The sequence below is a fragment of the Eupeodes corollae genome, chromosome 1 (assembly GCF_945859685.1).
Source record: "Eupeodes corollae chromosome 1, idEupCoro1.1, whole genome shotgun sequence".
Classification (NCBI taxonomy): domain Eukaryota; kingdom Metazoa; phylum Arthropoda; class Insecta; order Diptera; family Syrphidae; genus Eupeodes; species Eupeodes corollae.
In genome coordinates this window covers 231,495,014-231,522,929 of record NC_079147.1, presented here as the reverse complement: position 1 = coordinate 231,522,929, position 27,916 = coordinate 231,495,014, and the positions used below count along the sequence as shown (strand labels likewise).

Below are 27,916 nucleotides of genomic sequence, written 5' to 3'. Positions count from 1 at the left end.
GCCTCTGATGTCCAAGCAGCCACCACCAAGGAACCCCTGGTTTGATGAGGAATGTTGGCAGGCAAATGCAGCCAAACAACAGGCACGCAATGCGGGGCTGCATAGAAGGACGAGAGCTGCTCATGAGCTCTATGAGCAGAAGAGACGAGAGGAACACCAACTTCTCAGAAGGAAAAAGAGAGAGCATGAGAAGCGTGCCGTAGAAGATGTTGAGAGGTTCAAAAACAGGAATGAAGTTCGAAAGTCTTATGAACAGAACCTAGAACCGAAGGCTTCAAAGACGAAAGTGGAAACATCATAGTGGAACCGCAGTCAATGTTGAAGATAAGGAAGGACCATTTCTGTAGACTGTATAGCGGCGATGACGAACCGAATTCCGCTGTCAGGCAGGATGGTCCATTCAACTTAGACGACGAAAGCCAAAAACCCCGTCCTCCCGGCTTAAACGAAGTAAAGATTGCTATATCTAAGCTGAAGTCTAATAAAGCCGCTGAAGCGGATGGCTTGAATTCGGAGCTCTTTAAAGCAGCTGGAGATAATTTGGTTAGGAGCATGCACCAGCATTCCCGATGAATGGAACCTCAGTATTGTTTGCCTGATTCTGAAAAAAACAACGCTTAAAAGTCTTCTCTGCCTTAATTTGTGAAAGTCTAAGGCCCATCGTCAACAAGCTGATAGGCAGTGTGGTTTTAGACCAGGAAAGTCCAGAATCGATCAAATATTCACATAACGGCAGATCCTAGAAAAAAAACAAATACACCAAATCGACACCCACCATCTTTTCATCGAATTCAAGGCCGCATATGACAGCATATGACAGCATCTACAGGAACAAGCTGTATAAAGCCATGTCTCGTTTTGGCATCTCTGCGAAACTCCTTCGTTTGTGCAGGATGAAAAAACTTAACAGAACCTTTCGATGTCAATAAAGGTTTAAGAGAAGCGAAAGAATAGTGCAGAGCTCACTCGTCAACACTAGAGGCACTATCTTTCAAAAGTATGTCCAATTACTAGCATATTCTGATGATATTGACATAATCAGAAGAACTCAGCGTGATGTCAATGGGGCTTTTGTGAGTATTAAGGCAGGGGCGGCAAAAGTGGGTTTAACGGTTAATGTTGGCAAAACAAAGAATATAATGTCGTCAAGAAAGGACTTACAACATCGACGTCTTGGTCAAAACGTCACCATTGACTGACGTAACTTTGAGGTAGTTAAGAACTTCGTCTACCTAGGCTCTGCTATCGACGCAGAAAACAACACCAGCTGAGAGCAAACAAAGAATATCTCTTGATAATCGCTGTTTTCTTGGGCTAAAAAATTTATTGAGAAGCAAATCCCTGTCTCGAGGGACCAAAATGTCGCTATATAAGACTCTCATGATCCCGGTTCTGATATACGGTGCAGAAGCATGGACTATGACTAAAATCTGATCTACTGTTCTGTATGCGACGAGCTGCACTTGTTGTACAGCGAGGTAGACTTAGCCAGAAAAGTACAAGCCCAACGACTTAGATGGCTGGGTCACGTAGAGCGCATGGAAAACAATATAAACAATGGAAGGTTACCTCACCCAACTTAGAGTGCGAAACTGGAGACATCTAGCTATTGACCGAGCTAGATGGAGAAGTTTGTTGGTTGAGGCCCTAGTTCACACGGGACTGTAGTGCCACCTTAAGTAAGTAAGTAAGGTTTTCGGCTTACTGTACATATGTCACAAGGAGGTTAAATACTTATTTTATTGTCTGATTCTCCCATACTGAATCTTCTTAAGACCATCGACTTCATTGCACTATTTAAGTACTAGAAATGTAAGCATTAATTGACTTCGTACTAAATTTCCAATGAATCTTTTTAGTTCAAACTCAAATTCCAATTCATTAAGTAAGTTCGAAGACTTAAGATTCATAGATTTTTATTTTACAATTATATAACACATGCATAAATATCTGAAGACGTTCCTTAGGGAGAACCTACACATACATAATTACAACTTAGAAATCTAGAAAGATTCCACATAAAAGTTTCCCAATTAGCAATCGCACCGAACCGCATAAGATATGCCATTTGGCGCATATATATATCTACTTTGCAGAAAGTGTACCACTTTGTATTAGGTGTGCTTCTGCAATTGCAACTTGCATTTTTGTTGGTTACATTCAACATAAAAGTTCTAATTGAGTCACACAATAGGAGGGTAAGAGTTTATAACCACTAAGAACACACATTAAAATGTGTGTTCTACCACTTTAGCATTCTAATTAAACCCTCCAATCTGGTAGGTACTTCTTCTTCTTCTTCTTATTCTACTTATTATAATTTGAAGTGCTTTTTCGCGCACAAAGTGTGAAATTATTCCACACTTGCATCCAGAACAGAAACCCCACATCAGATACTCAAGTCTAAAACAGTGCTAAATCAGTGGAAATACTGCGGAAAGGTGTACAACTGTGTGCAGAGAATATCACTTGGTCCCCCTTTTCCATTAAACCACAATTAAATATAAATGAAGCTTTTTCCGAGAGAATATCTTTATACTCATATAGTTATTTGCTAGAACTGGTGCTGGTGCTGGGTTGCTTTTCCAAATAAAGTAAGCTACCCCAAAAAGTACAAGCACTTACTATATACAGTAAAACCTCTCAGTCATGTACTTCAATGATTAACTTAGGTTCAGTTATTTTAAGAATTAAGTGATGATTAACTAAAGATTGAACTACCAAGAACTAATGGTGATGAAATTTGTCCATTTATAGTTCCAACAATAAAACAAAATTGCATGTACTTCCTTTGATTTGTTCTTCAGCATTTGTTTCGACAGACGAATTTTGTATGATCAAAACCAAATCATTTATAAATAATACAAAAAGAATAGGACCAAGATGGCTACCTTGAGGGACACCAGAATTCACCGCAAATGAGCACTTGAAAACTCATTACGAAATTTAACACCATAACGTCTATCCTGCAAATGATCCGAATTGATCGTACATAATTAGTTGAAAAGGTTTTCAAAATTCCACCTTTTAAAGTTAAATTTCTGTTTGTTGTTAAAAGATAGAATATGAGGGGAAGCCATGTTTAAATTTAGTGCTATGTCCAATGAAGAATGATGGCTATCTTCGTGACAGCAGAAGAAATCACAACTGCTTCAAAATATATGGTTTCGGAGAAAAATACCAGATCGAGTGTTTTTCCAAAACGGTTCCATACACTGTTCAGTGCTCTACTACTGTCTAATAAAGGAAATTGGATTCCTATAATTTCAGATTTCATGATCAAAAGTGTCTCGTTTTCTGATCACTTTCCCTTAGTAATTGAATTCCGAACTAATTTCAAAGAGCCAGACAATTTAACGGTTTAAAGCTGCCCCCAAAATTAAATTGGAAAGAAAACAGAGCGCACGAGTATCGATGCAACTTGGAAAGGAATCTTCCAACGGTGACTCAAATTTCAACAGGCATCATTGAAAAAATTATAAAACTTTCATGCCCGGAATTAAGAAAATACCAAGGAAAATTTCTTAAAAGTAAAGAAAAATAGTTCAGCATAGATTACGAAAAAGCACGCAAAAATTATTCGGATGGTTAAAAGCTTTTAGACAATTCAGCTGCCATTCCTTCAAAAGAATTTATACTATATAAATATAGTAGCGAACGCAGAGATATGCAAGGAAAAAAAAGAAAGTTTTATGAAACCGAGACTCTTTAACTTACAAACTGCAAGGATTCCAGGGAATTCTGAATGGCGATCAACGAATTAAATGGATCAAAACCAAAAATCAGTTTAAAACTTAATATCGATGTATTGCATAATCACTTCAAGTTACTTTTGAACCCAGCGAATCTCACGCTTCCTCTCCAATATGATAAACCTTCGGACTTGAATGATATTTTGGAAAGTATCATAACTCATGATGAAGTTAAAACCGTATTAGTGAAATTGAAGGACGGAAAAGCTTCAGGACCTGATGGAATACCACTGGAATTCTTTAAATATTGAACAGAAAGGCTAACTTTAAATTTAACATCGACTTTCAATACAATTTTAATACTGGAATACTACCAGAACAGTTAAAAAATTCCTGAATTTTTCCCATAAGAAAGGCAACATTGATTATCCATTCAACTCCCGTATGATATCCTCCCTCAACGCCACCTATTATATTCGCAACATTATTAAATAACAGTTTGACCCGTTGGATTCATTATAATAAGTTGCTTGGGGAATTTCAGGCAGGTTTTAGAAGTGGCTACTCGACTATCGACGATATTTTTGCACTACAAAGCATAGCGGCAACCTCTTTGAACAAAAACAGCAGCTCTACATATTTTTTGTCGATTTTAAGGCCGCTTTTGATACCGTTGAACGCCGATCACTAATCTTCAAGCTTTACAATTATTTGATGTCAGACAAATTTGAACAGGTAGAGTAGAAAGCATCTATGGGGAAAATAAGGCAGCGTTATGGAAAGGCGCCAAAAAGTAGGAGAGCTTCGAATCGAGGATGGGAGTCAAGCAAGGATGCAATTTCAGTCCAAATCTTTTCGCTTTGTTCATAGAGGACCTGATTGATTTTCTTCGAGGTGAAATTGAAATATTGAGGACACTCATCAAAGCCTTGCTTTTTGCAGATGGCGTCATACTGTTTGCTTAGTCGCCCGAAAACCTACAGTTGATGATTAACCGACTAAATGTGTATTGTTAGTTATGAAATCTGAAAGTCAATTTGAGCAAATCCGGAATATCACGGAATGGTTCAGAACAGCCAGTAATGAGAAATGGCACTATGACAGAGAACCAATCAAGACAAATATTAGGGTTTACACACCTTAAAGAAAAGTTGATTAAATTTAAAAGTGCAATATCCGCAACATGGAAGAAATGCTTCTCAAACCAGTCAATATCGCAACGTATTGAATATAAAGTCTTTGTTGCAATGGAGGAATCTATTATGATGTATGCAGCACAGGTATGGGGAGTGGAGAAGTTTGAAACGGTCGAAAAACTTCAGAGGTTTTTCATTAAAAGATGCTTTCGATTTAGACAGGACTATAACCGCTCTTCATCAAAACTATTGAATGTCATGTTGATTATATCAAAATTAATAAGCCAGATGAAAGGCTCCCAAAAATTCTGGCATTGGAAACAATTGAGAAGAAAAATCTGTGGTAAAAGAACCTAGAAGACCATGCTGCCTACTGTAAAACGGACTGTAGAATAGTCGATGAAAATGGTAAATACTACGATGGCGGCGCCCTTTGGAATGTAATTGCAAATTTTACAATTTCAAATTCACAATTTATGCGAACGTACATACTTTCGAAACGAGAAAAAAACAAGAGCTCATATCGGCAATTTTCGAAATGAGAGGAGAAATGATAAGTCTTATTTATATGTATACCATATCGGGAGGATCGGAGTATCTACTGCAGTCTTTGTAACTTAAGAGTAAGAGAAGATGTAATGCATTTCATAAAAAAGTGTCCAATTTTGTGTGAAATATGCAGAAATTCGGACGCATCAATGTGAAATCACCTGAAGAAATAGTCGCCCCCCTCAACTGGGAAGGAAACGTAAATCAACTAATTAATTGTTTTCGAACTGCAATGTCTTATCGCAATCAAATTATAAACGAATTCTTTAAAAACAGTAATTTATTTAATTTATATTCTTAATGCTAATTCAAACAAAAAAACTTCAATTAGATAAACATTGTTAATTTTCGAACAGAAGTAAATCGGCATAGCCAAGCCTTAACAATTTTACAAAATTATTTTTGTAAGCAATAATAAAATCGATTTATCTATCTATCTATCTTCTTCACGTTGCTGTTGGGACGACTTAAGCCCTTTAAAGACAAAGCATTTGTTAATAAAAGCTCTTTTGAAGATGATGCGTTTATTGGAACAGAAGTTATTGTCGCAAATTTTAATCCAATTGAGATTGGGTGAATTAAAATCATCAACAACCAGTACTTCCTCTTCAGGTCCCAAAAATTCCATGCAGTTGTTTAGTTTTTTAAGATGTTTGACAGTGAAAGAAAACATGAAAAGTGCTTCAGCTTTTTAAACAAGTGTTTCCAAAAAGGTAATAGCTAGAAAATCACCCTTTATTACAATGCAAATGACAGCTAAGTTTGGCAGGTATAAAATGACAGCGCTAACAACTTGAACCCATGAAATCAATGGTTATAACCATGATTCGCTCTCACTGTCTCCTTAACTTCCCATTTTGCATTATTGTAATTGGTGGAATTTCTCTGAAAATTAAACGGTCAATATTTATAAATTATAAATTATAAAATATACACAAAGTACTATTAAAATATTGACCTTGGTTTCTTGTGAGCTATTAAATTTCCAATTCTTTTTATATTTTTTAAAAAAATACGTACATGATGAATGTGTAAAAATAAAAAAATATTAATTTAAAGAAATCCAATATTTTTGAAACCGTTAACGAGAGAATGTACTGTATAGTAGTTACTGTCCTGGTTTCTATTCTTCAAAGCATAGTATAATGGTTTTTCGGGAAGCATAAAAAGAAGACGAAAAAGAAGGGAACAAGAAAATGAAGTTTAATCTACTCGGAGATCTATCGAAAGAGAAATGTACGGATTCACTGGTAATCCCAGGCGAAAAGCTAATGGAATTTGATAAAAAAAATACGATCTGAATGGCTTCTCCAATCTTATACAAACCCTTTAGCAAATTCATTGAATACAAAAATAACAGGGAATATTGAAGAAATAAAACGCAGAAAAATAACTTTGAGAGCTGAATAAGAACCCCGTCTCTGTTCTATGCCCTATCACAAGCCTTTTGAGCAATTTTGATTCGATTAAAAAGGTTCCGAAGGTGAGAAAACCAGTGAATCCGAAAATTCCGGTAAACCACTAAAAAGGGGCATACCATACACATACACCTCTTTTCTAATAGTTCCCTACACTACACCTAATATAAACCGATACCCCTTTTATATTGGATGAATATATATTTTGGACGAGGTTAATGGTTATAATGGCTGTACCATGGCAACGGAAGACCTTCTAATTGAGGTTATAAGTTGTAACTAAATTTTGAATTGAAGTGCCATTGAGACTGACATCAGGAATGTTCGGAATGTCTTTCGATTTAATTTAGCCCAGGTTATACGAGTATACCGATACCGACGAACGCCAGCAAGAAAATTAATTCATATATAGGTACAATCCGTGTTTGGTATTAAAGATATTTTATATAACTATAGCTACGTTCTATACTAAATGAATTTTGAAAAGCCTTCCTCATTTCGGGGACAACCTACACGCCAACACTTAAATTAAATTGTAGTGGCAATTGGTTTCCAATGATTTATTAATTAAAGTGTCTGACGGTATAACTCCAATTATGCCAGTATTTCAGATTTTCAAAGGATATAACATTCAATTTAAGGATTATGGCAGGGATAATGTTTGGGTATAGAATCGATTGAACTGCAGGTTTTAGAATTTCAGTTATGGTTTATCTCATATGTATTCGAGTATGATGTACGGATGGAGAGAGTGTAATGGTAATATTATTATTATTATTAAAGATGCTTTGATAATATTCGTATTCTTGTAATTAGTTTATATTGTATAAATAATTAGAAGATGTACATACCTGCAATTATTCTAACTGAACTTGCTATTTTATTTTGTTGTTTATTGCTGTATCTGTAATTGAATTTTAATTGGGTTTTAAAGTTCCTTTGCGAATTACCAAACCTTCTGTACGCAAGTTTGTGCAAAAAGTTCGTGGGACTGGTATGCTAGTGGAAAATATGGTCTTAATAGTTATTCACGCCGTCACAGGGGAACATCCTAATACACTGAGAGACCTCCTCCAAAATGCACTTAATATGCTCACTAGATGGGCTGATCACTGCGGACTTAGTATTAATCCTCAAAAAACAGACCTCGTCCTATTCACACGGAAATACAAGATCCCAGTAATTGTACCGCCTTCAATAAAAGGTATACCACTAATTTTTACCAATGATGCCAAATACCTCGGTCTGATATTGGACAACAAATTAAGTTGGAAATCTAATATACAGGAAAGAGTTAAAAAAGCTACAGCAGCTCTTTTTCTTTGCAAGAAAGCCATAGGATGCAAATGGGGTTTTTAACCTCTCATAACCTACTGGCTATACACATCGGTCATCCAACCAATAATTATGTAGGGGTTGCAGTATGGCGGACTGCACTGTAGAAAAACACATACTACGACAAACTCAGCAGAGTCCAACGCACTGCATGTCTCTGCATAAGCGGGGCATTGAGAATAACACCCTCAGCAGCGTTAGACACTCTCCTCCATCTGACACCCCTCGACATCTTCAGTAAACAAGTGGCAGAGAGTTCAGCGATAAGACTCGACGCCTCATCTCAATTGACCAACAACAATGTGGGGCACTCCATCATTTTGAACCTCTTTGGTTCTATACCAACGTACATAGACTGCACTATTCCTAAACCCCTATTTGGAAAAAACTTCCAGGAATCCATTCCATCCAGAGATTAATGGAAGGACAAAAAACTCCTGGATAACAAAAGTATTCATTTTTATACAGATGGATCCAAGACAAATGAGGGAGTTGGTAGTGGTGTGTACTCAGAAAAGCTTAATCTAAGCATCTCATTCCGCCTCCCTAATCATTGTAGCGTCTTTCAAGCGGAAATTTTAGCGATCAAAGAAGTTCTCTCCTGGCTAAGAGAAAACGTGATATCAACTTCTGATATCCGCATCTCCTCTGACAGTCAGGCTGCTATCAAATCCCCTTGACGGTGTCTCAACCAAATCTCTAACGGCCCTCGATTGTCGATCGTCTCTTATGGAGATGGCGCAGCAATTTAACATTCACCTCTGTTGGGTGCCGGGCCACAGAGACTTCACAGGTAATTGTAGAGCCGATGAACTCGCTAAAAATGGAACCGTCATGCCTATTTCACCTGAAAGGGCGGAGAAAGGTATACCGATAGCTACATGTAAACTTATGCTAAAAGAAACAGTTTTTGCGATAGCAAACTGTAGGTGGCACAATTTACCAACATGCGCAGCCAAAAAACTCATATGGCCTTCACTGGACCTAAAGTGCTCTAAAGACTTGTTATCTCAAAGCAGACTTCATATTAGCTCCCTAATAGGTTTCCTTACGGGACACTGTCTTATAGGCAGACACGCCATACGACTTGGTGTAGCCTCAAATGACTTCTGCAGGAGCTGTATGGACGAAGAAGAAGAGGAAACAATCTCTCGTCCCCACTGCACTTGCCCTGCCCTTTCACTCAGACGCAAACTTCATCTGGGGGACTACTCTTTTGATAATCCCAGTGAACTAGCTAAAAAGGATATCAAATATCTTCTTCGCTTTATAAAAAGCTCAAAATGGTTCAACTAGTAACAAGTAATTCTCTAGATTCATGTGGTATCACAATGGGCCTTTCTCTTGGCCTAAGTGTGTGGATTTTAATCCGCAGCCACGTTAAGCTAACCTAACCTAACCTATCCTAGTAGTTATTCATACGGTGCTTATAGACGAGAATATTACTTATGTAGGTGAAAGTGTGAGACTTAATTCACAAGCAACAACTCAAAAATCTCAAATTATTGGCTTATTGGATAAGTGCACAATTAGTGTTCTATCTCCTTTAGGCACATTTGACTATTATGTCATATCAGCAAATTTCTCGTGTCAAAACTCTCCAGTTAAAGAAAAAACTCCAAAGAGAACTGTTTGGCAATACGAGAAAGCCAACTAGAACGGTCTCAATAATTACTTCAGGATCTTTAATTGGCCACTAATGCTTCCTCAATAGTGACGTTGATGCCAGCGCTCATATGATCAAGGGTTTGATTCTCTTCGGAATGAGAACTTTTATCACGAATAGGGTTAAAAGCATCAGACCTAAGGAAAACGCATGGTCCGATCCGAGCTGTAAAGAGGTTATTAGGGTCAAGAAAGTAAGTTTCCGTTGTATTAAAGACAATCCAACTGAGGAAAACCGGAATAAGTTTCAGCAAGCCACGAAGGCCTGCAACACCCTTATTCGACGGACCAAATTTGTACATGACCAAAAATTATGGCCAAATTTTTGGTCATTTGTAAAAAATGTGAGGAATTATTCCTCTTCCTCGGTCCCTACGCTCGATGTCAATGACACTCCATTCTTTAACTCTTTAGAGAAAGCTTATCTCATTGTTAGGCAGTTCACCTCCAATTAAACGCTGCTAGTGAGTTTTATAACTCCGCCTGTCATCAAGTGCGTTAGTGATTCTATGGGACCAATCTTCGTAAGCTTTTACATCTGTCCTACACCTTAGGTCTCGTTCCGAGTAGATGGAAAACTGCATTTATTCAGCCTAGCGAATCTTCCTCACTCTCTAATTATTGACCGATTGCACTTACGTCCCTTCTTTCCAAGGTCATCGAAACGCTGATTAATTATCAGCTCAAGAAATATCTCGAAGACCGAAAGCTTCTTAATGAGTGACAGTATGGATTTCGTAGTAATAGGTCCACAAAGGAGATTATTGCACTTCTTATTTCAAAACATTTATTTGGGTTTATTATCAAGCTCTCCTATCAAAAATGCGCTCTTTCGGTTTTCATGAAGAACTTCTTCATTAGACTAGTCATTACTTTCAATGTAATGTTCAAGTCTGAAAACGACAAAATAAATGCTGGTGTACCACAGGGCTCTGTTTTATCTCCGACACTCTTTGTTATTTTCAACTTGTAATTGTAATGGGTCCGATCTGTCAAATTGAACATTTTGACATTTCTCGACGTTTCAAGGTCCCTAGATTCAAAATAAAAGATTTTTAGAAAGATGTCTGTGCGTGCGTGTGTACGAACGTTCGTATGTCCGTTTGTTCGCTACGTTTTTTTATCAACTTCAAATAAATTTTGTTATACAGATAATAATGCATAAAATTTAGTAAAAATTGGTTGCCGACTCAAATATCGTTTCAAAACTTTGAGACATTAGCTTTAAACTAATTTTATTTAAAAAAAATATTGTTGTGAAAACTGATAAACATTTTAAGAAAAATTGAATTGACAGTTTTTTACAAAAAAATAAAAATCTAAAAAATAATTAACAAAAGTAGGTAAAAATTGATTTTCGACTTAAATACCTTTGAAAAACTTTGAGATATTGCCTTAAATCTAATTTGTTTTGAACATTCCGTCAATTTTTTTGAGAAATCAAATTGAAAGTTTTTTTTTAACAAAAAATAAAAACCTAAAAAAGCATTTCTTAAACTTCGTAAAAATTGTGTACGACTCAAATGTATTTTCAAAAATTAAATATATTGGTTTCACACTTATTTTAGCTCACAGAAAACATAATTTTCGACATTCAGTGTATTTTCAACAGTCGGTTTTTTTCATAAAAATATAAAATCTACAAAAAAACAGGACGAACATTTGGTGAAAATGATGTTCGGATCTCATATCACTTGAACAATAGAGGGTATTGACTTCAAATCAACAAACAGGATGGGAAGTTATCACTTTATCAGCGTGGGTCGCATTCCAGCCTCTTTTTTTTTATTTAGGATTTTAAAATTTAATGTATAAGAGTTAACTCCATCCCACAGGAGGTTCTTTTAGTTTATATTTAATAATCGAAATGGAGATTAAGTTACTAAGTGCATTTTTGACACTTTTCCATGAAACGTCGTACCATTTTTGAAGTCGCACTGGATTCACAGAAGTGGGTATAAACCTGTCTATTTGAATTCCGAGAGACATCGTATTCCACTCATTCCATTAAGAGGATTTTTTAAATGCTCGAAATTACAAAATTGTCTTCAAACGTGACAGAGGTACTACACAAATTTAAACATCTACCCTTCCTTATGTTTGAAAAAACTGTGAACCAAAAAGCTTCTAAATTTTTCACAGGGATTTAATGGTTGTTTGTTTAAAATAGATACCTTTATTTAAATTGGCTAAAATAAAAACATCAGTCAGCATCACTCGAGCTTTTCCATCGACTATAGGCACCTAACCTATACCTCGCTCGATTTCAGCTCAAGGCCGTTATAAGTACAATAATCTTGGTTCTTGCTTAAGTCACATACAAACATCAACATCAACATTACACGATGAACGTCGACGACAAGCGACGACGAGCAACTACGACGGTATCAAATTCATTCAACGAGCTAGAAAAAAAATGGACCTTATTATCCTTTTATATCAACAAAGACAAGTTCAAAGATGAAAGGATTTACATTTCGCTATTAATTTTTTCTTTCTATCCTTTGGTGACATCCTCCGCAAGAGTCAGAGTTAATTCAGAATGCAAAGACTGTAGGTATACAACTCGTAGGTACTTTCTTTTTTCAGCGCTACTTGTTTTTCTTTTTTTTTGCTAAAAACATAATCCATGTTTGAAAGTGAATTCTTTTCATACGACCTCCCCCATACTCCACCTAAATGTCCTTGTTCCACAAAAAGAAAATAAAACCCTGTTGCAAGGAATGCTGAACGAACACACATGCGATGGATGAAGCCAGTTCAGCCACTGGGCTTACAACCGTATCTGCCACATAATTTTGCATGCATGGCAGGTCATCATAAGGATCCTTCATCCTTTCGGAGCCAAACCAACCGCACACATTCTCTCGACCATAGATTGCCCCACAGGAGATAACAGCGTGGCATACAATGCGCCACAGCAGCAGTGCCAGTGCCAGTGCCAGCAGCGGCGCGCGGGACCCAACATATGTGTTTATCTTGTAAGTCATATTGGAGTTAAATATATGTACATATATACTTACTTATGTATTAAAGTGAGGGTTAGAGTCTGAGGGCATTTTTCTGCAGCATCCCTTTCATTTACCTAAAAGCCCTTTGGTTATGAGATGAATTTTGTTTGTGAGTTAGGAGTGCGGAGGCATTGATATGGTCATTTCAGTCTGTGTAGTCCTTAGAGCTGCGATGCACTCGCTCATTTCAATTCATTAACAAAGTCCTTACTTATCGTGATTAAGACTTCTTCCACACCAAGGTTGAGATATTCTTGTAGGCGCAGCGTATGTAGGTATGTAGGTAAGGTATATTAAGAGTAAACCTATGTTTTGCTACCAACTCCGCATTGACGTCTTTTCCTTGAATGGGGCACATGGTTACAGTTAAATCTTTTGTTTTGTCGCAATAGGAAAAAGGAGATGTTTCTTCTTGGCCATTTTCATTCAAAGGATTTGTAATATTAAAAGAATTTCTTTCTACGCCGCACACAGAAGAAAGATTAAATGTTTCTCCTTTTCATTTTTGTTGATTTGTTTGTGCATCCAGGATCCTTGATTTGTTCATTTCCTTTCTCTCTCTCTCGGTTCGAAAAAAGAATTTGAAAAGTTTCGTTTCAGTTTGTGGAATTCAATTGAGGCTGTGATTTTACCTCAAAATTGGAAGCAATCTTTGAACTGAATTTTTTCAACAGAAAGTCTTTGAAGGAAGAACTTTTAAAAAAAGAGAAAAAAGGATAACTGGATGCATTTTATTTATATTCTAATTGTCAAAGTTTATTTGAATTTGTCAAGTCAAATAAAACAAATAGGACACCAAATATCCTCAACAATGATAAATCAATAAATTTATTATTTAAATATTTAATTCAAACATCCCCCCAACCCTACTCACGATCAATTAAAATAAAAGTCTAACCAACCGCATTTTGATGGCAATATCTATAAATTTTAAAATTCATTACAAGGCGCCAATAAACTAATAGCGAAAAATTAATTTTGTTTCACTGTTCTTTCCGTTTTCGTCCTTCTTCTTCGGCTTTGCCTACTCTCCCTTTTGATTCATTTAGCTTGTGAATTTCTTGTGGTTTAAAATTGTTCACTGTTCCCAAATCTCAAGGCGCTCATTGCGGGTGGGTGTACGAGTATATAATTAAATTTATTATTTTTTTGGTGTCGCCGAACGCGTTCAAATGGATTAATAAAGTTAAATTTTAGAAATTTTCGTGTAATTTATATTTTCAGTGATTTTGCTCTTTACAATTTTTATTATTTATTCATGATTGTTTCTTTCTTCTGGTTTTCTATTTATTTTAGCGAATGGGAGGATGTTGTTTAAAGTATGTTTTGTTGTTCGATTATAAAATTTTAATTAATAAATGAACAATTATGTATGTTTATTATTATCATAGGGTGGCACATACAATATTGCTTATCGATTTTTCAATAATTTTTAACAAGAGATTAATGATTATTTGGCGGTATCGGCGGCAGTGGCGGTGGCGGTGGTGGTTGTAATTTTGTTTGTTGGCTCAGCTCATGCTGTGGGGAATTATTAAGAATTAATTAGGGTAATTGCACCTTAAATTGGTGATAATTTGTTAAAATTAATTAGATTTTTAAAAGAATTCTGTTAAATAGTTGAATTGCATGGCAATTCGGTGGGGGTTGCGTTCCGAGAAAACTAATTATTGAAAGGTTCTTGCAAACGAAAGGAGCGGAATATGAGTATTTATTGAGATGATTTTTAATTCCAAAAAGGCAAGGACATTTTTAATAGAAAAGACAAAAACATATGAGAACTGTCTCAAAATCTAAACTTTTTTAGTTGAAAAAAATCCAGAGTTTCTTCAAAGAATGATGGAATTAAGTGAAGGATGGTTTTGTGCAAAAGCTTATGAGAACAATAGCATCGTGAGTCGTGTCTTCTTGTGAATAAAAGCATCGACTACGACTCCAAATGTTATTCACCAGAATTTAAGGAGTGTTATTTTTAGGGATTAATGTTAAACTAAAAGTAAAGTAGTTATTTGATGTTCTTTTAGGGTTTATATAGTTGAAGAACAAAATAAATTATAGTCAAGAAAAATTAGAAACAAAAACATTCTGTCTACGAAGAAATTCAAAAAAGCTAACATTTGTTAAGAGATTAATGTATACGTCCTTAACGTTCCCTTAAAGATACCCAACAAAATGAATCTTTGATCTTTTGAATGAGCATATTACAAACGATATTACCCAGTTATTTGAACGAAGACAAAAGGCTACTGAAGTTCAGTAAAAACGTTCAGTCGCTAGTTGATTGATTCCTGAAAATGCATTGATATGATGGGGGTTTTCATTAAGAATCACATAAGATGGTGTAAGTATGTATGATTTAGGGCCCCACCCAACAAACTTTTCCATCGAAGGTCGAGCTGAAAACAATCTTGACTTGTTTCTTAACTGTGACCCTGATAAGTACACTGTTAGTGTCCTATCTCCCCTAGGCGCGTCTGACCATTGGGTTATATCAGCAAATTTTTCGTGTCAAAACTCCCCAGTTAAAGAAAGAGTTCGTAAGAAAACCGTATGGCAATACGAGTAAGCCAACTGGGACGGTCTCAATAATTACTTCAGGATCTTTAACTGGTCACTATGCTTCCTCGATAGTGACGTTGACGCCAGTTCTGATATGATCACAAGTTTGATTCTCTTGGGAATGAGAACCTTTACTCCGAATAGGGTTCAAACATCAGACCTAAGTTAAACGCATGGTTCCATACGAGCTGTAAAGGAATAAGTTCAAGCAAGCCAGGAAGGCCTGCAACGCCCATATTCAACGGACCAAATTTATACATGACCAAAAATTACGGCAAAAAATACTGCAATGTCCCAAAGGCAGTACAAATGTTTGGTCATTTTTAAAAAATAAGAGTAATTATTCCTCTTCCTCGGTACCCTCGTTGTCAATGACACTCCATTTGGTAGCTCTTTAGAGAAAGCTAATCTCATAGTTCGGCAGGTCGCCGCCAATTCAATGCTGCCAGTGAGTGTTATGATTCCGCCTGTACTTGAACGAGTTAGTGATTCTATGGGATCAATCTTTTATGGCACTCGTACTAGGGCAAGAGTTCTTAAAGATCTTAACATTCATAAATCCCCTGGTCCGGATGGTAACCCCGCTATTGTTCTGAAGAGGTGTTCTTCAAAGATGGCAAAACCACTGCGTAAGCTTTTTTATCTGTCCAACTCCTCAGGTCTATTTCCTAGCGGATGGAAAACTGCATTTGTAGCCCATCCCCAAAAAAGGCGAATCCTCTACCCTCTAAATATCGACCGATTGCACTTACGTCCCTTTTTTCCAAGGTCATCGAAACGCTGATTAATTACCAGCTCAAGAAATATGTCGAGGATCGAAAGCTTCTTAATAAGCGACAGTAGGTATGGATTTCGTAGTAATAGGTCTACTGTTGATCTCATGGTCCATCTCACCGAACAGTGGAGCAAATCTTTACATCGCTTTGGAGAAAGTAAGATCCTTGCACTTAATATTTCAAAAGCATTTGATAGGGTTTGGCATCGCTCCCTTATCTCCTTTATTGGATTAGTAATTACCTCTCGGATCGTGCAATACAAGTAGCATTGAATAGGTTTAAGTCTGAAAACCACCAAATAAATTCTGGTGTGACCCAGGGTTCTGTTCTATCTCCAACACTCTTTTTCATTTTTATTAATGATCTCCTGTCTGCAACTTCTAATCCAATACATTGCTTCGCTTACGGTAGTACTCTTAGCTTTTCAAATTCGTTTTCAGAATCACATCCCTCTTCTTCGGATGGAAATTGCTACGACAAAATATGATAAGCTCATCAAATTCCGACCTTAACAACATCATACAATAGCGAATAAATAACCGCGTGGAATTTAATGCTTCGAAAGCCCAATGTTGTCTTGTATCGTTAAAGCGAGATATACCCCCGTTGCCATTATCCATGGATGGCACTTGCATCAATAAGACTGAACATCTCGATATTCTCGGTATGTGTGTCACCAACTACCTTTTGTGGAACGATCACATACGCGATGTCGCCAAAAATGCCGCAAGATGTTAGGGTTTTCTAAAGCGATGCAAGAATTTGTTCTCCCCCTCTGATCTGGCTGTTATCAACAAGACTTATATACGTCCAAAGCTTGAGTACAACTCCCATATCTGGGCTGGTGCTCCTGCAACTTACTTAAGCCTCTTGGACAGTATTGAACGTAGAGCATTTAGATTTATTGGTGATATTATCATCATAAGATCATTTACGTCGCTTGAACATCGTCGAAAAGTTTCTAGTCTCACCCTCTTTTACCGTTATTTTAATAGTTTTTGTCCTAGAGATATAGCCAGCTGCATTCTTTTCCTTAAACAGTTCAACCATAATACTCGCGCTTCTAGGAATGCTCATCAGTATATCCCCGAGTACAGCTTCGACTGTACTGTCAAATACAGAGATTCGTTCCTAAGCCGTACTACGCGAATGTGGAATGCCTTACTACACTCTGTTTTTACAAGTCATTGCAATATTCAGGAATTCAAAACCAATGTGAGTGGGTGAGGTCACTTTCCATTTGTGCTCGCCACCTGATCCGGTGTCTTGGTTTCCATGTGCTCTACGTGACCCAGCCATCTCAGTCAGGAATTTTACCTTTCTAAGTTGACGTCGCTGTACGGCTCGCCGTTCCATCTTCCATTTCACTCTCATACGGGACCGTCGATCACGCGAACAACTTTCCTCAGCGCATCACCTTTTCTAAAGCCTTTTTTCACATCGAATGGTTCTGTTAAGTTGTTTTCAACATATATGGAGCAGCGAGAATTCTCCATGGTCATCCTGCACAAACAGACTAGTTTGGCAGGGATGCCAAAACTAGACATAGCTCTATACAGATCATCCCTGAAGATGCTGTCATATGCGGCCTTGAAATCGATGAAGATATGTTGGGTGTCGATTTTATGTTCTTGAGTGGTTGTTTTTAGGATCTGCCGTAATGTGAATATTTTATCGAGTGTGGACTAACCTGGTCTATCAAGTTGTTGACGATGGGCCTTAAACGTTCACGATTGCACGTCAATTCGTTCTCAAGTATTTTAAATGGGGAAGGTTTGTATTTTACAATTCGTCCAATAATATATTTAAAAAAGCTGCAGATCATGAATATTGGATCGCTTGATTTTTAAAAAATAGGCAAAAGTTGGAGAGATCTGCAATATGGTGATATGTACTTTATAGAGCTGAAGATCTTTTCTTTTATTTAATGTTCTAGACCTCAAAATATGGGCTTTGAAAATTGTGATCACCAAAACGTTGGGAAAAAGAATCGAAGGGTAGGCTACTTTTATAAAAGTGTTTGTACCATATTTTCTTTAGAAGGTCAGATAAATAAAATTACGGTTTTTTTGTTTAAACAATATTAAAACTGTATTGTCTATGAGACATTTAGAGCAACCTTTTAAAATAAATATAATTTAATGTATAATAAAATTTCGTTCTTTAAAATGTTTGTTCAGGAATACAAAATATTGTTTTCTATAGACTAATGTTTACAAACACGAGCTAACCATGTATGAAATTACGCCCAAACAAAACGATATTCAAATAAACAAATCTAATTAAAAACTGACAAAAAATTAATTTCTAATTTCTACAAAGTTCAAGGTTCCGATATTGTGAAATTGTGAAAAACACAAATGAATAGCGGAAACAGATATACAAATGTACTTACGTTAGAGTAAGTATGTTTTTGAAAGATGCAATGGAATTTGAATTTCTCTTTTTAATTAAATTTACTCGCCACCATACCAAAACCCCAACTCAAACTCAAGCCCAAAATACAAACCTAAATCACCATCAGAAAACACCGGAAAAAAGCTTCAAGCAATTTGGAAATAAACAGGCAAAGTTTAATGAATCTCTGGCGATGAGAAAATATTACGCATACGCCCCAGTAGCCGTTTTGATTTCCTGCAATCACTTGAAGCTGTTTTTGAATTTCTTTCTCTTGCTTTCTGGCAGAAAACATCAGAAATGTTGGTAAAACGAGGGGTGGGGAGCAAGAGAGTTCAAATAGAATTTATCGTCCTTCCCCTCCTTACCACCCTCCACCGCGCGCGCCAACCGCCCATTCTAAGTTTTAAATAAACTTTCTCTCACAAAATTCGTGCGTCATAGTTAAAAATTTCGCAACTCATTTCGTTTATTTATATGTAATAAACACACCACCTCCACCACATCCACCGCGCCACCGTTGCCCCCGAAATACATCAGGAGAACAACCTCGTGCAAGATGAATGAATGAACTAAAAAAGTTTATTATTATTTTATTTTTCTTGTTTTTAGTTTTTCCTACAAATTGAAGACTTTTCATGTGCAGAATAAAATGTTGACATTTCATGTACTGAAATATACATAGATGTTTTTTTCACTCACTGTATATGAAGTATGACTTTATAGTGCAGTGAACTGCATAGGTTTAGCTTTTAATTAAAACAAATGCAACTCTGAGACACACGCAGACAAATCAGATCAACCCTTTCCTGTGTCCGGCCGCCCCCCAAAGAAGACACAACAATGCTAGGGTGCTAACCGCCTTTAGCCCTAAAAGTTTTCTGCCATTCTTTACCCTTTACATCTGATGAACAAGCGTTAAGTTTTTTTTATAGTTCATCATCATCATCGTCGGTCGGTCGTCATAGTCAGCATCAGCATCAGGAGTACATATGTAACAGCTGACCTAAAAACAGCTGTATGCAACATTTGGGTAGGGTTGGGGTGGCAAGCTAAAGGTGTACATGAGCTACATACCAGACAACAGTTTCGAGCGCCAAGGAATTTCGATACTGATGAAAACCAGCATGAAAATGAGGATGAAGATGATGATGATGTTGATGACGACGAGGATGTTGTGATGTTGATGGGAATTATGTTTAACATGTGGCCATATCAGTCCCGAAGAGGCAGTATGATGGGTATCTAGAGCCAGCAACAGAGCGACAGGCAGACCTAGCCCGGACCTGGTTTTCTGTTAAAATGGCAAAACTGCCGGAGTAATTACTCATGACAAAATGCCAACATTTTTAATGGTTACACTTGGCCAACAGAATTACACCAATGCACAGAGAATATTTTGAAATCTTCTTATTTGCGCAACTGGTGGGTTTTTGTAATAAATACATAAACGTGTGTTTTCTGAATTGGGCTTAAGTTTAAATTTTTCTTCCTCATTTAAAAAAAATAAAAAAAATTAATTAGGACAATGGTTATTGCAGGTTCTTGTTATGTTCATAATTATTTTACCCAAATGAGTAAACGTGTCCATTTGTAAATTTTGTAATTATGTGGATTTGGAGGAACAAACAATAAATAAATGAGCATTTGAAGAGGTCTTGAGAAATATTCGTAATATCGAATCAGCAAAAATTATGAATGATAGAAATGATACACTAATTTGAATAAATTATTCTTTTATTTTGAATTGGTCTTCTTAAGACGCAACAAGACAGACATATAATTTCTGATTTGTTGCTGCATGTGGCATATTTTTAGACGAAAACCACTGATGTTGGACATATGACAGACAAAATTCTTAGAGGAGTGGTGCCAGGAAAAAAGTCATCTAAGTTGACGACGTGATTCACGACTTTGAGAGCAGAGCCAATTTTTGTGAACATTTTTCTTTCCATTGTCATACGAAAATTTGGTATGATGAAGCGAAATTTCAGAAAATGTTAAAACACCCAAAATTAATTGGAAAATTTGACAATTTAGTTGAATTAATATTAAATGTCACTTTATAAACTTAGCTCCATTGCTAAAATTTCGCATTTCGGATATATGTTGCGTTTTGATGGAATTTCAACTAAAGGTTATATTGAATTATTACAAAATATCACAACTACCGAATTAAATTGAAAATATCTTGAAACCCAAAATGAAATTAAAAAAAAGTTGAATTATTCTAAGAAATTTAAAAATTAATAACAATATTTTGCATATGGCATGAAGCAGATATCACCGCCATCCAGGAAATACGATGGGATGGGCCGGGCAATAAGGGGATGAAAAAAAAAATCAAATGGGGTGGCGCAACAGTCCGTTGTGAACCAGGGCCTAGTGACTTACAACTCTCAACCATTCCTGTGTGCGAGTACTGTTGTCAGGAATGGAAGGGACCTACAATTTAAGGCCGAATCCGAACGGCTAATTTTTGAGAAAGCACTTTTTCATGACAAGAATTACTCTTGAAGAATTTGTCAATTCCTCGCAAGAGGCAGTACCCGCGAAAATTATTTTTTTTTTAAATTAAGGTGGCACAGGCAGGGATTGAACCCAAGACCCCTTGCATGACAGTCCAACGCACTAACCATCATGCTACGGGTACTACTAGGGGATGAAAAACTGCGATATTTACTATGGTGACTGCTACCACGAAAACCAACAGCGCTTATTTGGATGCGGCTTCGTCATTGGAGCCAGACTTAGGCAAGAAGTCTTGAGCTATATGACCATACGCATCAAGGCTAAATTAGGCAACATTAGCCTAATATGCGCACACGCCCCACAGAAGAGAAAGAGGACAACACCAAAGATATGTTCTTCGAGCTCCTAGACAAAACATATGAGCAGTGCCCTAGCTACGATATTAAAATAGTCCTGGACGATTTTAATGCCAAGCTAGGAAGGGAAGACATCTTTGGTGGAATAATCGGGAAGAACAGCCTGCACGACAACACTTCCGACAATGGATTCAGGCTCAAAGATTTTGCTGCGGGGTGAAACGTCATGGTAGCCAGTACGCGTTTTCCACACCTCAACATTCACAAAGGAAGTTGGACTTTTCCAGATCAATCTACCGTCAACCAGACTGACCATAGACACGCTTCCAGCATTATGGATGTACGAACTTTCCGAGGAGCTAACATCTACTCGGAAAACTTCCTTGTTGTAGCCCAGGTAGCACTTCGGATTCCCAGACCCAAGGCAAAACAGGGAGGTGCTGGGAGAAGGTACAACGTCGAACGGCTACAATCGCCAGAGATCGCCAAATCCTTTTCCGACCGAGTTAAAAGTAACCTCTCTCGAAGTTCTCTGCCGCCAACACAATGTATCGAAAACCAGTTTCAACATTGCCAAGATGCAATCAGAGAAGCCGCCTCTGATGTGCTGGGTTTTAAACAGTCATCAACAAGGAACCTCTAGTTTGATGAGGAATGTCGGCAAGCAAATGCAGCCAAACAACAGGCACGCAAAGCGGCGCTGCATAAAAGGACGAGAGCTGCTCGTGAGCTCTATGAGCAGAAGAGGCGAGAGGAACGCCGACTTCTCAGAAGGAAAAAGAGAGGGCATGAGAAGCGTGCGGCCGAAGATGTTGAGAGGTATAAAAGCAGGAATGAGGTTCGAAAGTTTTATGAACAGGTGAAACGAGATTCACAGGTTCATAAACCTAGAACCGAAGGCTGCAAAGACGAAAGTGGAAACATCATAGTGGAATCGCAGTCAATGCTGAGGATATGGAAGGACCACTTCTGCAGACTGTATAAAGGCGACGAAGAACTGAATTCCGCTGTCAGGCAGGATGATCCATTCAATATAGACGACGAAAGCCAACAATCCCGTCCTCCCGACTTAGACAAAGTAAAGATTGCCATATCTAAGTTGATGTCTAATAAAGCCGCTGGAGCGGATAGCTTGAATGCCGAGCTCTTTAAAGCAGCTGGAGATAAGTTGGTTAGGAGCATGCACCAATTTATCTGTAAGATATGGTCGGAAGAGAGCATGTCTGATGAATGGAACCTCAGTATTGTTTGCCCGATCCTGAAAAAAGGAGACCCTCTAAACTGCATCAACTATAGAGGAATCAGTCTACTTAACATCGCCTATAAAATCTTCTCTGCCGTAATATGTGAACGTCTAAAGCCCATCGTCAACAACCTGATAGGGCCTTATCAGTGTGGTTTTAGACCAGGAAAGTCAAAAGTTGATCAAATATTCACATTACGGCAGATCCTGGAAAAAACCCAAGAACACCAAATCGACACCCACCATCTTTTTATCGATTTCAAGGCCGCATATGACAGCATCTACAGGGACGAGCTGTATAGAGCCATGTCTAGTCTTTTAATCCTCTCTATAGAGGTTGGAAACAACTTAACAGAACCTTTTGATGTCAAAAAAGGTTTTTAACAAGGTGATGCGCTTTCATGTGATTTCTTAACATCGTGCTTGAAAGAATAGTGCAGAGCTCACACGTCAATACTAGAGGCACTGTCTTTCAAAAGTCTGTCCAATTACTGGCATAGCTGATGACATTGACATTATCGGAAGATCTCACCGTGGGGCTTTTGTGAGTATTGAGGCAGAGGCAGCAAAAATGGGTTTAACGGTTAATGAGGGCAAAACAAAGTACATGCTGTCGTCTAGAAAGGACATACAACACCGACGTCTTGGTCAAAACGTCACAATCGACAGACGTAACTTTGAGGTAGTCAAGGACTTCGTCTACCTAGGCTCCGCAGAATAACTCTTGCTAACCGCTGTTTCTTTGGACTAAGAAAGCAATTGAGTGGTAAAGTTCTCTCTCGAGGGACCAAAGTGTTGCTATATAAGACCCTTATCATCCCCGTCCTGCTATACGGTGCAGAAGCATGGACCATGACAAAAGCGGATGAAAGCACCTTGGGTCGCTTCGAGAGAAAAGTTCATCGCGTGATCTACGGTCCCGTATGCATCAAAGAGGAGTGGAGGAGAAGATGGAACGACGAGCTGTACGGGCTGTACAGCGACGTAGACTTAGCCAGAAGGGTAAAAGTCCAACGACTAAAATGGCTGGGTCACGTAGAGTGTATGGAAACAAATGCTCCGGCCCGGGAAGTCTTGGAATCCACACCCACAGGACAGCGCAGTAGAGGAAGACCGCGGATCAGGTGGCGCGCACAAGTGGAAGGTGACCTCAACCAACATGGAGCGCAAAACTGGAGACATCTAGGTAGATACCGAGCTAGATGGAGAAGTTTGTTGGGTGAGGCCCTAGTTCACACAGGACTGTAGCGCCACCTTAAGTAAGTAAGTAAGTATTTTGCATATGATGAAATAGTTTGATTTCAAAATCTATTTTTGCTAACGAGATATTTTAGTCGTTAGCCACTTTTTACCAACTTTAGTAGCATTTCTTAAAAGGTCTTATTTCTTTTATAAACAAGTACAAATTGTATAAGTGAAATAAATTCGAAGTCAATACCTTCTATTGTTCACGTGGTATCGAGAACCAAGCATCATTTTTACCAAATGTTCGTCCTGGATTTTTATCAAAAATTCACTGAATGTCGAAAACAATATTTTCTGTGAGATAAAATAAGTGCGAAACCAATATTTTTAATTTTTGAAAAACACATTTCAGTCGGAAATCAATTTTAACGAACTTTTAGAAATGATTTTTTTATTTTTTTGTTAAAAAACTTTCAATTCGATTTTTTAAAATAAAAAATAATGTTTTTTATAAGATAAAATTTGTTGCATAAAATCGGTAATTCCTTACGGTCTGGAATGTAGTTTAGATGAAGAAGTTCTCCTCTGAGCCGGAACATGCACGAAATTTGTTCGATGGTATATTTGTCGTGGAAGTAGTTTCCTTCCCGGAGATCGTAGTCTAGTCTACTGTAAATCATGCTGTGCAATGAGCTTTTGGCTTGCTCCGTGTATTGTGTTCTTGAGGCTTCATCCAGACGAGTTATTAGGCGATAAAAAGTTGGCTTCCAAGAGGCATGGTTACTGTAGTTTAGGTCAACATTCACCTGTTCGGCTAGTTCTATCAAGTCCTTAAACTATCCAATTCGGGATTGGATTGCTTGAAGAACTACTTTCTTTGGGAGACGATAACTTGACATATCCAGAGCTTTGAGGATGTAATCAACCTGCAGTTTGAGTGTTTTTATTAATAAAGGCGATAAACTCGTTTCCAGCATTATCATGTAGTTTGGCGTACTCGAAGGAAGGTGGAAGGTGTTTTATGTAATATCTGAGCAGTTTTCACTTGTTAATATTGGCGACCACCCCAAACTTGCACCGCATAAAACTTAACTGATTTCGATACCGCTTCGAAGACCCTTTTTTTTTACTGGTGTGCGTAATTTCCTTATTATTAAAGCATTGTTTCCATGCTACGTTTATAGCTGTTTTCACCTTAACAAGTTTGTCAGTGAGATGTTTTTCCATGCTCAAGTTCTAAATATTTGTGTTCTTTCACCAACTCTACTCTTGCTCCATTATAATGCCATTGCTCACTTGCACCCGATCTACAACCACCATTCTTAAAAACCATCACCTTGGATTTAGTTGAATTTACCACTAGGTTCCACCTCTTACAATAGTCAGCAAGCTCATTTATCATTAGCGGAAGGGACTGCGGAGTATAAGCGAGCAGAACAATGTCGTCAGCGAAAAGAAGAGCTTTAATGTTGTCGCCTGCGTACTCGATTCCTGCTGGTAATGCTTTGACTATATCATCAGTGAAGAGTGCAAACAAGCTTGGACTGAGTGCACAGCCCTTTCTAACTCCTAATTTCGTTTGGTACCATTCTGATAAACATTGGCCATTCCACACTGATGCTTTGGTAGTCTTGTATAAATTTTGCAATACTGTGTCGAACTGGAACTCACTTAGCAGATTGTTAGAATGTATCCATTCATTTAATCGACTGAGCAGAATCGATGTAAAAATCTTATATGACGAGTTCAAAAACGAGATTCCTCTGTAGTTTTCAGGAACTTCAGTGCTTCCCATCTTGTGGATTGTGGAAAATCAAGGCATAGCCGAACTGATTTGGGATGATTCTTTTTTCAAAGATTTGGTTGAATATTGCTGTTAGAGATACAACAAGAGTATCTGTACCATATCTGTAGAATTCTGCTAGTATACCATCAGAGCTCGCAGCTTTATGATCCTTTTGTTTGTTTATCTTCGGCTTCCAAATAGTCTTTGTTCTTTTTTCGGCAGAGAAGTTTATAATTCTCATTATACTCCATGTACTTTCCCTTTGTGAAGTTTGTGTTGGACTTCCGATATGCACTCAGCCAAGCGTAAGAAAGGCTTCTCGCCTTCATGCATTCCTTGTCAAACCAGGGTTCTCTATATACAGTTTTTCTTTAACTGTTAATCGGTATATGGTATGCTCCTTTAATGCTTTTTTTAATTTCGTTCTGGATTGCGTCGTGCTCCATCATCAGAAGTGCATCTAAACGTGCTCTATAGTTGGATGCAGATTCGATTGACCAGCGAAGTTTGGGAATCAGTTGCATTTGAACATTGGTTTAATTTTTGTCTTCGCCGTCCAGATCTCCAGATATTTAACAACTTTTCTCCAGTTACCACCTTCCAAACTGTAGTCAATGACCGAACTTCCTTGTTTTCCCACGAATGTAAATTCACCCAATTTATCACCATCACTTACACCGTTCATTACACGTAGGTCGAAAGTGTTGCAAAGTTCAAGCAATTGACTTCCTCTTGCATTCTTAATTCTGTCTTTTAAATTTTCTCAACCCCTTCTTCAATGCCTATTCTTGCGTTTAGGTCTCCCACCAGCAATTTATTTTCAACATCACAACAGGTTCAGAAATCCTTGATATTTTCAAAGTCAGTGTTCCAGTGATTACAATTGACATAAGCTGGGATTATACGGTAGATTCCACAAATCCTCAAATCCAAGTAAGTCAGAACTCCATTCTGTTTAAATTCACAATTTATGCCCTTAAGGTCTTTTTTGTACCCAAAAATACGCCTACCACTTGCTCTTCCCCTTAAGTTTGTTCTCGTAGCTGATATTATCTTAAGACGTCGAGAAATGTCAAAATTTTCAATTCGACAAATCGGACCCTTTACAATAACTTCCAATGGGAATTAATATGTGCTAAACACTTTACGCATAACGAAACAAGCTCACTAACGTAAAATTTAAATTTCGAACGAACTTTAGACAATTGACCAAAGAAAATTCTATACGTTTAATATTGGGTTAATCATTTTGCGATTTCAAAAGTTAACGTAAATAAAATATATATGTGGGATTGGCCAAACCTCGACACATCACCCTACTCCAACAGACGAACAAGACAGTACCGAGTACCGACCACTTAACAAACGGACAGACATAACAAAAGAGAATGAGCGTCCCTTTCATTTCTTTTCCATACCCACATTGAATAGTTATTCAGTCTTACGTTGTCCTTGTGCGCAGAGAGTTTAGTTGGCCAGGCGTTACGCATCATTTCCATTTATTTTTAATTATAATTATAAACTAAATACTTATCAATAAACTTTAAACAAAAAGTAATTTTGGTGTCGCCTATTTACTTAAGTTCGGAAAATTATCCCTAGACAAAACCTTATATATATGTATGTATGTATAAAATATTTTTTTCTATGATATTTCTTTTTTATTATAAACTTTTAACGTTAAAATAAGCACTAAATTATTTAAATGACCATAACGCGAATTGTTTCAAGCTTCGATTCTTTTGAGGTTATTTTCAAGTGCTCAAGAGTTAGAGTTTTATCTGCCTACTACTTTAATGTGTTAGTGGATTGTCAAGTGATCCACTATCAAAAATGGCGAACAATAAACGAATGTTATGACACTTCAAATGACAGCTGAGCTTGACAGGCGTCAAATGCCAGCAATACAAACTTGAAGAGAAACAATTAACCCTATGAAAGTTTTAGACACATCTCCTTTCAAGGAAGTGGTTAGTTATTTGTTTTATCTTATGCTTTAAGTTAAACATTTTTGACTTCATTATGAAAGTGGAAAAAGTCAAAATTGTGTTTGAGGCTTTAAAATAAAATGTCTTAATATATTGGTTAAGTATCTCAAAAATGTTCTCTTTAATTTTTGTATATTGTTGGCCTTCAAGCTTTGCTAACAAATTGAAAAGATGTATCTCTTTTCACTGGCATAAAATAGAATAAAACCCACAACAGCTGCCTTTTCGCTATGAAAGAGAACAAAAATTCTTCACTCGGTAACTGAAAAAAAAACATCTTTTTACGTTGTAAGCAGCTAAGGTTAGATACCTAACCTATAGTGTTTAATGTGGCAGCCTTTTCATTCA

General features: G+C 37.3%; 1 protein-coding gene across 1 annotated transcript in view; it reads right to left on the bottom strand.

Moving 5' to 3' along the window:
* Positions 1-27,916, bottom strand: part of LOC129954200 (death-associated protein kinase related) — a 173,251-nt gene that overhangs the window by 40,635 nt on the left and 104,700 nt on the right. The window lies entirely within an intron of this gene.